A 12,524-nucleotide genomic window follows, 5' to 3' on the forward strand; every position below is an offset into this window, starting at 1 on the left:
TTTGAAAGGGCGGGGGGTGGGAGGTTGGGGGAACCAGGTGGTGGGTATTAGAGAGGGCATGGATTGCATGGAGCACTGAGTGTGGTACAAAAACAATGAATATTGTTATGCTGAAAATAAATTTTAAAAAATTTTTAAAAAATAACCAAATAATTAAGAATGGACAGAACCTATTTCTCTGAAGGAAAGAAATAAGATTTTGTTGCAATGCACTAATAAGACTTCAAATGAAATTTGAGGGCAAAAGATGATTCCCTAGGAAAGTGTTTAAGCTAGGGTCTAAAGGATATGTCAAAGGGAACTGTATAAAGGGTGTATAAAGGAGCTAGGTGGAGATGGGTAGTTTCCAGGAAGGAGAAAGTGTAGATCAAGTGATCAAGGCATCCTTAGGGAACTGAAAAGGGCACATTTGGCTACAGCTCCGAGGTTCAGAAGAGTGGTGTTAGAAGAGACTTGGCAGATAGAAGGGGCTTACCTAAGAATTAGAATTGATGTGTGATGCGCAACTCCACCAAAATTCATTTAAGAAAAGTGTATTGAGCAGCAGCCCTCTGCCTGGATGACAGCTGGAACTACAATGGCAGGGAGAAGCAAGGGAAATAGCCAAGGCATTTGCCCTTCTGGACCTGCACTATTAAAGTACAATGAAATGTACAATTATGGCCATGATGTATTCAGTGGGACAAAAATAGACATTGCTGGATGACCTTTCTTGCTCTAGAAGGTCAGGAAAGTAGAGGTTAATTAGGCAATAGTAAAGGGTAGGAAGGTGTTCTGTACAGAAGAACAGCATTTATTCATTCAATAAATATTTCTTGCATGCCTTCTAGATGCCAGCCAAGTCTAAGCTTTGAGGTAAAGCATAGGCAAAACATAAATGATTTCTTTATGAAGCTTATATTCTAAGCACACATCATAATAAATAACCAAGTTTTATACTATGAAAAAGGTGATAACTATAAAGAAAAGACTGGAGAAGGGAGTGTTTTACCTGGGGTGGTCAGGGTATGCTTACTTGAGAAGGTGGCATTTAAGTAGGAACTCAAAACAAAGTAAGGGAGGTGTTTGGAAGGTGCGCAGGTCCTATGGGGTCTTTTGTTTTTGAAAAACTGAAGAAGGACTATAAATGGAGCTTAAAGAATTTCTGTTGTTTTAGAGAGATATTTGTTTCTAATAAAAAAAGAACCAAAAACAGGTGTCTAGTTCTAGAAGTTGTTCTAATGGAAACATCTTTCAGAGAAAAGTCGGAGCCATTGAAGTCCCATTTGTAGATATGTTCTTCTATACATGTTAACACTTGAGAGCCCAACTAGATGTATTAAAGTTGTCTAAGGCCTGGGCCCAGGAGAGTTTCTGGTATATAAAAGGCATTTGAACTATTTTGATAAATGACCTTAATCTTGAAGTTACTATCTACTATTATGGAAAAATAAAGGTATATCAAAAGAAAGTATATAGACAAGCATCCTCTTCAGAAGAATAGCCTAGAAAATACAATTTTAGAACAGCTTATTAAATTTATGCATGTTTTGTTTCTCACTCATTTGATAAAGTTAATAAAATTCTTTATTGAATAAAAAATTATTTTTGAAGATAAAAAATGTCTCTAAGAACTAAAATACATTCACTAAAATCAAGACATGAAAACTGTATATCAGATGACATTAAACAGTTTGTACAAATATTATGTGACATTATTAAGTCATATTCTTTGGTGGATTTATTATGTTGGATGATCTCTTGGAGTGGCATGCATACAAAGTATTTAGATTTACCTAATATATTTTGCAAAGCCTTCCATGGCATATCCACGGATAAGGTGAGCCTTTTTTTTTTTATTGTGTTAGTCACCATACAATACATCATTGGTTTTTGATGTAGTGTTCCATGATTCATTGTTTGCCTATAACACCCAGTGCTCCATGCAATCTGTGCCCTTCTTAATACCCATTACCAGGCTCAGCCATCTTCCCCAACACCCCTCCCCTCTAAAACCTTCAGCCTGTTTCTTGGAGTCCACAGTCTCTCATGGTTCATCTCCCCCTCCAATTTCCCCTCCTTCACTTTTCCTTTCATTTTCCTAATGTCCTCCACATTATTCCTTATATTCCACAAGTAAATTATACCATAATGATAATTGACTTTCTCTGCTTGACTTATTTCACTCAGTTTAATCTCTTCCAGTCCCATCCATGTTGATGCAAAAGTTGGGAATTTATCCTTTCTGATGGCTGAGTAATATCCCACTGTATATATGGACCACATGTTCTTTATCCATTCATCTGTTGAAGGGTATCTCAGCTATTTCCACAGTTTAGCTATTGTGGACATTGCTGCTATTAACATTGGGGGACATATGGCCCTTCTTTTCACTACATCTGTATCTTTGAAGTAAATACTCATTTGTGCAATTGCTGGGTCCTAGGATATCTCTATTTTTAATTTTTTGAGGAATATCCACAGTGTTTTCCAAAGTGGCTGCACCAACTTGCATTCCCACCAACAGTGTAAGAGGATTCCCCTTTCTCCACAGCCACTCCAACATTTGTTGATTTTTGCCTTGTTAATTTTGGCCATTCTAACTGGTGTAAGGTGGTATCTCAATGTGTTGTTGTTTTTTTTTTTTTAATTTCTTTTCAGTGTAACAATATTCATTTTTATTCATTTAACAGTTTTTTACACCATTCCCAGTGCTCCGTGCAATACATGCTCTCCTTAATATCTCCCTCATGGCTAATGATGATGAACATTTTTTCATATGTCTGCTATCCATTTGTATGTTTTCATAGGAGAAGTGTATGTTAATGTCTTCTGTCCATTTTTTGACTTGATCATCTGTTTTTGGAATGTTGAGTTGTAGAAGTTCTTTATAGATCTTGGATCTTTGTCTGTAGTGTCATTTGTGAATATCTTCTCCCATTCCATGGGTTACCTCTTTGTTTTGTTGACTGTCTCTTTGCTGTGCAGAAGTTTTTGATCTTGATGAAGTCCCAAAAGTTCATTTTTTGCTTTTGTTTCCCTTGCCTTTGGAGATGTGTCTTGGAAGAAGTTGCTGTAGCGGATGTCGAAGAGGTTGCTGCCTATGTTCTTCTCTAGGATTTTGGCGGATTCATGTCTCACATTGAAGTCTTTCATCCATTTTGAGTTTATCTTAGTGTATGGTGTAAGGGAATGTTTGAGTTTCATTCTTCTTTACATAGCCGTCCAATTTTCCCAGCACCACTTATTGAAGAGACTGTCTTTTTCCACTGGATATTTTTTCCTGCTTTGTTGAATATTATTTGACCATACAATTGAGGGTCCATATCTGGGCTCTCTACTCTGTTCCATTGGTCTATGTGTCTGTTTTTGTGCCAGTACCATGCTGTCTTGGTGGTCAAAGCTTTGTAATAAAGCTTGAAATCAGGAAACATGATGCCCTCAGCTTTGTTTTTCCTTTTCAGCATTTCCTTGGCAATGTGGGTCTTTTCTGGTTCCATACAAATTTTAGGATCATTTGTTCCAGAACTTCAAAAAATTCCAATGATATTTTGATCGGGATGGTGTTGAAAGTATAGATTGCTCTAGGCAGCCGAGATATTTTAACAATGTTTATTCTTCCGATCTATGAGCATGGAATGTTTTTCCATCTTTTTGTGTCTTCTTCAATTTCTTTTATGAGTGTTCTGTAGTTCCTCGAGTATATATTCTTCACCTCTTTGGTTAGGTTTATTCCAAGGTATCTAATGGATTTTAGTGCTATTGTAAATGGAATTGATTCTCTAATTTCCCTTTCTAGAGTTTCATTGTTAGTGTATGAGAAAATAGCTGATTTCTGTGCATTGATTTTGTATCCTGCCACATTACTGAATTGCTGTATGTTTTCTAATAATTTGGAGGTGGAGGTGGAGTCTTTTGGGTTTTCCATATAAAGTATCATGTCATCTGCGAAGAAAGAGAGTTTGACTTCTTCATTGCCAATTTGAATACCTTTTATTTCTTTTTGTTGTCTGATTGCTATTGCTAGGATTTCTAGTACTATGTTGAAGAATAGTGGGGAGAGTGGGCATCCTTGTTGTGTTCCTTTTCTCAAGGCTGTCAGCTTTTCCCCATTGAGAATGATATTCCCTGTGGGTTTTACATAGATGGGTTTTATGAAGTTGAGCAATGTTCCCTCTATCCCTATACTCTGAAGAGTTTTAATCAGGAAAGGTTGCTGTATTTTGTCAAATGCTTTTTCTGCATCAGTTGAAAGGCCCATGGGTTTCTTTTCTCTTCTTTTACTGATTTGTTCTATCACATTGATTGATTTGCGAATGTTGAACCACCCTTGCAACCTCCGAGTAAATCCCACCTAGTCATGATGGATAATCTTTTTTAATGTACTCTTGGATCCTATTAGGTAGAATCTTGTTGAGAATCTTGGCATCCATATTCATCAGGGATATAGATCTCAAATTCTCCTTTTTGATGGGGTCTTTGCCTGGTATGGTGATCAGGGTAATGCTGGCTTCATAGAAAGAGTCTGGAAGTTTTCCTTCTGTTCTATTTTTTGAAACAGCTTCAGGAGAATAGGTATTATTTTTTCTTTGAATGTTTGGTAGAATTCCCCAGGGAATCCATCAGGTCCTGGACTCTTGTTTTTTGGGAGGTTTTTGATCAGTACTTTAATCTCGTTACAGTTATTGTTCTATTCAGGTTGTTAATTTCTTCCTATTTCAGTCTTGGAAATTTATGTTTCCAAGAATGCATCCATTTCTTCTAGGTTGCTTACCTTATTGGCATATATCTGTTGATAATAATATAAGGTGAGTCTTCTTATCCTTCTTTGGGCTGGTGGAGAACGTTTGTGTTTTGCTATATTCTTTTCTGGTACCTGATTTATGTGCCTGAGAATTGAACTGAAAATGATTGAATTCATTTATTCACCCTGCAGCATCAAAAACTTTTGGGCAAAGAAGCCATTTCAGGATCTAGCTGGGAAACTGTGTACATTTTGCCTGAATAGAAGGGGTTAATGGTTCATTTCGTCTCCCACATGACTTCAGAAGATTTATAACAATGTCATGTAAAGTTAGAATGTCACATTCAAATGTTATGTAGTTGTCTTTCATGTTTTAATTCAGGAGAGGTATGTTAATTGTTTGAAATTTTGCTGGTTGTAAAAAGTAATATCCTTAAATCAATTAAGGTTTTGATGAGGAAGCTCTGACTTCCCATCCATTTATATAAATGTAAATACATGTATATAACTATACACAAATGTGTATATATACATATACATTTACATTTTGCACATTTACATTTTCTCTTATGTATAGATGTATATGTTTATATGATTAATATTAAATGAAAGCAAATGGTATAGATACTTAGTAAATTAATACAATCCTGGACATGGTGTAGTGTCTAGATTACAAGGACTAATAATTAGATCCTGTGTTGGTTTGAATATACTTTGTATTTTAGCATTTTAGCTGGATTTTACCAGCCTGGTGACATTTAAAGAATGTTTACAGAACTAGGAATTCTTTAATTTCAAGGAGAAGACAAGTGAATTAGGGGAAATTGGAGAGGGAGATGAACCATGAGAGACTGTGGATTCTGAGAAACAAACTGAGGGTTTTGGAGGGGAGGAGGGTGGGGGGTTAGGTGAGCCTGGTGCTGGGTATTAAGGAGGGCACAGATTGCATGGAGTACATAAACAATGAATCTTGGAACACTATAAAAATTAAAATAAAATACCTAATAGTTTAAAAAAAAAAAAACCTAAGCAGAAATAAGGGACATGTGTTGTCTTGTATAAAGAAGGCTTTTCTCTCCGTTCCTTCAGAAGCCTCTATCAAAAATAAACTAAAGCTGATAAGCCTGGGTATCTTCTCCCCAGATTTCTTTCCTGAGCCCAATTTCTTCTATCCCATTTATTTCTATACCAATTTCTTCTATCCCAACTTGAAGGCCAAAATGCTTCTCAGGCTTAACAAGGTGAAATTTAATTCCTTGTGCCCTACTTCCCTCTAAACTCGCTTCCTTTGCTGACTTCCCCGCTTTTATTATTACATAGACGTTCACCATGACCCCTGTATCAGAAACCTGGAATCATTCCCACCTCCTCAATTTCCTTTCCCTCTGAGCCCTCTGCATGTCATCAGTCACAGAATGTGTTCATTGTCTCTCGTGTTCATTGTTTCATCTTATTTCCAGTCCTTGCCTGAATTTTCACCTTTTCTTAATCCAATTTCTGTATTAAAGTCAGTGTGGGCTCTCAAAAGCTGTTTATTGCAGTTTCTCCTTTGCTTAAAATCCCTTCTTTACACAGTCTGATCACTTAGGCCTCCAATGGTTTTTATTACCTGACCCCCACCTGCCTTTCAATACCTGTCTTCTATTAGCTCCCACATATCCCTCGACCTATATTCTATTTCTATAAGCCATTTCTGATACTCTCTATGTCACTGTACTTATATAAACTATTCCTGTTATTCAGAAAATTCTTGTTTGTCATCTGCTTTAAAAATTACTTCATGTAGAAAACTCAGTTCAAATTTTTCTCTATGAGGCTGTTTTTTATATATCACCACTCCCTTTTTTTTGAGCCACTTTATATAATAATTGTGTCTTTGTTGTTTGAAAGGAAAATAGTCTACAAAAAGGTAGCTTTTCAGAAAGGTTCTAATGTCCTCTTCTCTATCATGGCTTGCAAATGGGGAATCCAATTAAAAATACTTATAGTTGGGGCACCTGGGTGGCTCAGTGGGTTAAAGCCTCTGCCTTTGGCTTAGGTCATGATCCCAGGGTTCTGGGATGGAGCCCCACATCAGGCTCTCTGATCAGCAGGGAGCCTGCTTCCTCCTCTCTCTCTGCCTGCCTCTCTGCCTACTTGTGATCTCTCTCTGTCAAATAAATAAATAAAATCTTAAAAAAATACTTATAGTATATACCTTTGGGATAATTTGGGGAGGGAAAAAGTCTAGGGAGTGTTAAAGCCTATGGGACTGATAAATAGAGATTATGAAGAAGATTACAGATGAAAATATTTTTTGTTTCTAGTTTCTAATTCTATACTTGGTGAATAAAAAGCATGTTTAATTTTTTTAATTTAATGGAGATAATTTCACTAAGCCAAGTGTCAACAATTATTGCCCATGAAGCGATAATTATAATTATTAGCCCTTTCATGTGCTCATTTTCCAAAAATTTTATATACTTTGTAATACTCTCCCTGTTTCAAAAATGAAAAAGTCAATGCATAATAGAGTTAAAATCCAAGTTTATGCAGATTTCAAGTGGCAGGGCTGGGATTGGTATCCAGATCTGTGTGATTTGTCCTAATTTCTCAATTTCACGGAAGAAAATTACTATGTGACCTTGAGAAAATTATTACAGGAGAAATACATGCAAGTATAATAGAATAATATTCTTGATGACTACAAGTGTATAAATATGAATATATTAGAGTAATGGTATTTTTTATGAATATAGTTCTGATATGATCTTACAAGAGTTCTGGCCTTTTTGACTCCAAGAAAAACCCTAAACTTTATATTATGCAACAATTAAAAATTTATTTGATGAGAGCATCCAGAAAAGTACACAAATCATAATTTTAGGTCAAGACTCCACAACAGTAACATATCTGTAGTTCCACATCAAATAAAAAGATAATACGTTGGCAACAATTGAGACAGCCCTATCAAACTCTGTCATAGTCATAAACTTTTCACACCTTCTCAAAGTTAACCTTTATCCTAATTTATAATGCCTCAAAGTAATTTTATTTTTAACTTAATGTAAATGCAGTTCATAATCTAGTATTTTTTTATAATTTTTTATTTTTTTATAAACATATATTTTTATCCCCAGGGGTACAGGTCTTGATGCAACATAATCTAGTTTTATAACTGACATTTTTTCACTCAATGATATGTTTGTGAGTTGCATTCATGATGCATATTGCATTTGTTTATTAATTTTTATGGCTGGATAGTATTCCTTCCTGTGAATATACAATTTAATTATATATTCTATTGTTGAGAAAATTTGGGCTGGCTCCAATTTGGGATCATTATGAATCACACTGCTGTGAACCTAACTGTACATATATTTTCATGAATGTATGTATGCTTTTGCATTGAGTATATACCTAAGATTGAAATTGCTGAATTACTGGGTATATGCATATTTAGCTTTACAGGAAATACAGAAGAGTTTTCCTAAGTTGATGCATAAATTTATATACTCTCATCAGTAGTGGATAAAGTACAAATTGCTTCACATCCTCATCGGTACTTGATATTGTCAGATTGTTAATGTGAGCCTTGATGGTTGTTTTCTAACAGTATCTCTTGTGAACGTTTGCATGTAGTGATGACTAATGAGATTAAAAACGCAATGACAGTTGTTTCATTGGCTGTTAGAAATACCTATTGGAGCGCCTGGGTGGCTCAGTGGGTTGAGGCCTCTGCCTTTGGCTTGGGTCGTGATCTCAAGGTCCTGGGATCGAGCCCCACATCGGGCTCTCTGCTCAGCGGGGAGCCTGCTTCCCTCTCTCTCTCTCTCTCTCTCTCTCTCTGTCTGCTTCTCTGCCTACTTTTGATCTCTGTCAGTCAAGTAAATAAATAAAATCTTAAAAAAAAGAAATACCTATTTTTTGAAATGCCTGCCTGTTGGAATATGTGTATTTCTCTTAGTGACTTGTTGCAGTTATTTAAAAATATGTATTCAGGATTTTAATCCTTTGTTGATATCTAGATTATAATTTCATTTTTTTTTTGCTTTTATGAGGTGCTTTGTCCTTTTACTTTTTAATGATATCTTTTTTAATACACAGAAGTTTTATGTTCAGTATACTCCACTTAAGTATTTTCTTTTATGGTTATTGTATTTTTGTCCTGAGTTTAAAAATAAATTTTTCTACTCTGTGACCCAAAATATATTCTCCTGAATTGTCATATAGGAACTTAATTGTTTTTTTTTAAAAAAGATTTTATTTATTTATTTGACAGAGAAAGAGAGATCACAAGTAGACAGAGAGGCAGGCAGAGAGAGAAGGGGAAGCAGGCTCCCTGCTGAGCAGAGAGCCCAATTCGGGGCTTGATCACAGGACCCTGAGATCATGACCTGAGCTGAAGTCAGAGGCTTAACCCACTGAACCACCCAGGTGCCCCTAAAGAGTGTTTTCTTTTTTAAAGATTTTATTTATTTTATTTGACAGAGATCACAACTAGGCAAAGAGGCAGGCAGAGAGAGAGAGGGGGAAGCAGGCTCCCCGCTGAGCAGAGAGCCTAATGTGGGGCTCTATCCCAGGACCCTGGAATCATGACTGGAGCCGAAGGCAGAGGCTTTTTAACCCACTGAGCCACCCAGGCACCCCTGGGACTTAATTGCTTTACCTATCATATTACAATCCATCTAGTATTTCTGTTGTGAGGAAGGAATGAATGTCTTTTTTTTTTTTCCCATTTAGATCAAACTAAAGTAGCATGATTTATTGCAAAGACCATGCTTAATGTTCTGCACTTTCACTTTTAATAAAATGCTCATACATATATGGGTCACTTTATGAACTCCAATCCAGTTTCATTTGTACATTTCCCTGTAGTTATGCCAATACCACATTGTTTTAATTACTATGGCTTTATGATAAATTTTGACAGCTGATAGTATTGTAAAAGAAAAATTGGAACAGTTGGCAAAATGGGCAAGATGGAATTTATTCAAGACTATTGCATTAGGGGGGCGCCTGGGTGGCTCAGTGGGTTAAAGCCCCTGCCTTCGGCTCAGGTTGTGATCTCAGGGTCCTGGGATCGAGGAGCCCCGCGTCGGGCTCTCTGCTCAGCGGGAAGCCTGCTTCCTCCTCTCTCTCTGCCTGCATCTCTGCCTACTTGTGATCTCTGTCTGTCAAATAAATAAATAAAATCTTTAAAAAAAAAAAAAGATTATTGCATTAGGGATCAAGACTGATGTAACAAGGAAGAGATTGAAGTCAGTTCCCCTGAACAAACAGAGTGGACGAGTTTATTAGTGCTGGAATGAGTGGGCATAAAAGTACTAGAGGACCTTTGTGGGCTTGGGTAGTCAATGTGATTATGCCATCTTTGTTTGCTAATTGTCCCTTATCAGAGTTAGGCTCCTACTCTCTCAGAGTTTGGGATTCCAGGGCACTATCTTTCTTGATAATTACATTTCAAAGGGATGGACTTCAGGTCCTGGAGAAAGACATTCTTGGGTTGTAGATTTACATCTTAAAGGGGTAAAGAAAAATTTACATTTGCAAATTCCCTAAAGTAAGTGCTCTAAGAAAAAGAAGGGGCCTAAAGCCAAAGTTTAGTCAAGCTGAGGGAAACTCTAAATCTATCTTGGTTAATGTAAACCATTCACATTTGTTTTCTCCCTTTAAGAGATTAACTGGGCTATTTTTGTTTATTCACATTTCCATATAGATTTTAGAATCAGCTCATCTGCCCCACCTCAAAACCTGCTATGATCTTAATTGGGGTTTATTGGCTGTATGGATTAATTTGTGGTAAATTAACATCTTTATTATGTAAAACTTTTCAGTTCATGAATATGGAAAGCCTTTGATTTATTTAGGCCTTTGTATTCTTCCAATAATGTTTTATTGTTTCCAGGATAGTGGGTCTTAGACTTTTTATGAGATTTGTTCCTTTATTTGATATATTTTTTTATATTTTTGCTGTTGTTGTGAATGGTATCTTTTCAAAATTTCATTTTCTGTTTGTCTTTTGCTGATAGGGAGAAATACAACTTGATTTTTGTTTCTTAGCTTTGTATCCAGAGATCATGCTGACAATTTGAATAGTTTATCTGTGACATCACTCAGCTGTACATATAAGGTTGTTTGTAATTACTGTTTTGCTTCTCCCTTTCCAATCATTGTTCATTTAATCATTTTTTCTTGCCTTATTATGCTGTATACTCTAGTACAATGAGATTATTGTTGATTGTTTCTCATTTTAGGTCTCAGAGGTGAGGTTTCTAGTAAATCACTACAAAGTATATCTCTTATAGGTTTGTTGTAGATGCCTTTTATTCCTAATGTTCTAAAAGGCCGCATCATTGCTGGGTGCTGAATTTTAGCAAACGTTTTTTTCAGGATCACTTGAAATGATCATATTAGTTTTCTTCTTTATTCTCTTAATACGTAAAGTCACACTGCTTAATTTTCTAGAGTAAAAATAGCCTTGCATTCCTGACGTAAGCCAAACATAGATAATATGTATAATCTTTTTTGTTTGTTGCTAGATCTCTTTCTTAACATTTGCTAACATTTAATTTAGAATTTTCCCATTGTGTCCGTGAAAGAGATTGGCCTATTGTTTTTCTTGTAAGAGGTTGCTAGGTTTAAGTGCCTGATTGTACAGGCTTCAGAACTTGCCATTTGTACCAGGAATTTTCTTTATTGGAGAAGTATTAAATGAAAGATTAAATATATTTAAATAAGACTTTGCTTTTCTCATTTCCAAATTCAGGTTTTGTCAACATTTTCCACATTTTCCAGATTTTCTTTTCTTTCTTTCGGTCAGTTTGAGTGATTTGTGTCTTTCTAGGAATTTGTGTTTGGCACCTAAAATTATAAGTACATTCAGGGCGCCTGTGTGGCTTAGTCAGTTAAGTGTCTGCTTTCAACTCAGGTCATGATCCCAGGGTCCTGGTATCGAGCCCCGAGTTGGGCTCTTTGCTCAGAGGGGAGCCTGCTTCTCTCTGTTCCTCTGCCCCTGCTCCTGTGCTTTTTTTCTCTCACTTTCTCAAATAAGTAAATAAAATATTCAAAAAAATAAAATAAAATTACAAGTATATTCAAATAAAATTCTTTTTCATACATATGGTACTTAATGTTTAAATGTGATATGAAACTGTAAATATCTAGCTTCTGTGGAAAAAAGCAACTGATCTGGTGACCCTTTGCCTGTTCTCCTGTTAGCCTCAGTAAGAATTAGATAGCTTTCCCATCTTTAGCATGAACTCTCTATTTAGCTACAATCCCCATTATTGCCCATTCTCTTATACCTAGATTATTTTGTACATGTTATTATGCATAAACATTAGAATTTGTGATTTCTTATAGATGGAATAGTTCAGTACATAGAATGAGGCATAGAGGGGTATCTGTTTTTCACTCACCTGATTATAAATAGGACAAATAATGGATTATGTTCCTGGTTTAGAATTTAGGTCAAAGATTTTCAACTCTTGTATAAAATATAAGACATAATAAACTGTAGGTAAAATATGAAAAACTAGTCATCTTTGTGTCATGCTGAAATGTTTTGTTATATTCTATGTTAAAGTTATGTTATACTGTAGGCTTATCACATCTGGAAACAAAAGCTAATTTTCCACCAACTAAGCTCTAAATATTTACCAGTCACAAGCATCCCAATAATTTATCACAGTTTTCAGAGCATTTTCACATTTGTTTACTTGGCCAGGAGGCTACCAGGCCACGTACTAACATCTCTCTTTCACTAGTGGGAAATCTAAATCGTAACAAGATAAAGTATTTGCTTAGAGGTATTACTGAG

The 12,524-nt window shown here is 35.8% G+C and overlaps 1 protein-coding gene across 1 annotated transcript in view; it reads left to right on the forward strand.

Annotated features, from left to right (window-relative positions):
- The window catches only part of DMD (dystrophin), a 1,970,015-nt gene that overhangs the window by 491,599 nt on the left and 1,465,892 nt on the right, over nt 1-12,524 (forward strand). The gene's annotated exons all lie outside the window — the stretch shown is intronic.

This window comes from Mustela nigripes, chromosome X (genome assembly GCF_022355385.1).
Source record: "Mustela nigripes isolate SB6536 chromosome X, MUSNIG.SB6536, whole genome shotgun sequence".
Taxonomy (NCBI): Eukaryota; Metazoa; Chordata; class Mammalia; order Carnivora; family Mustelidae; genus Mustela; species Mustela nigripes.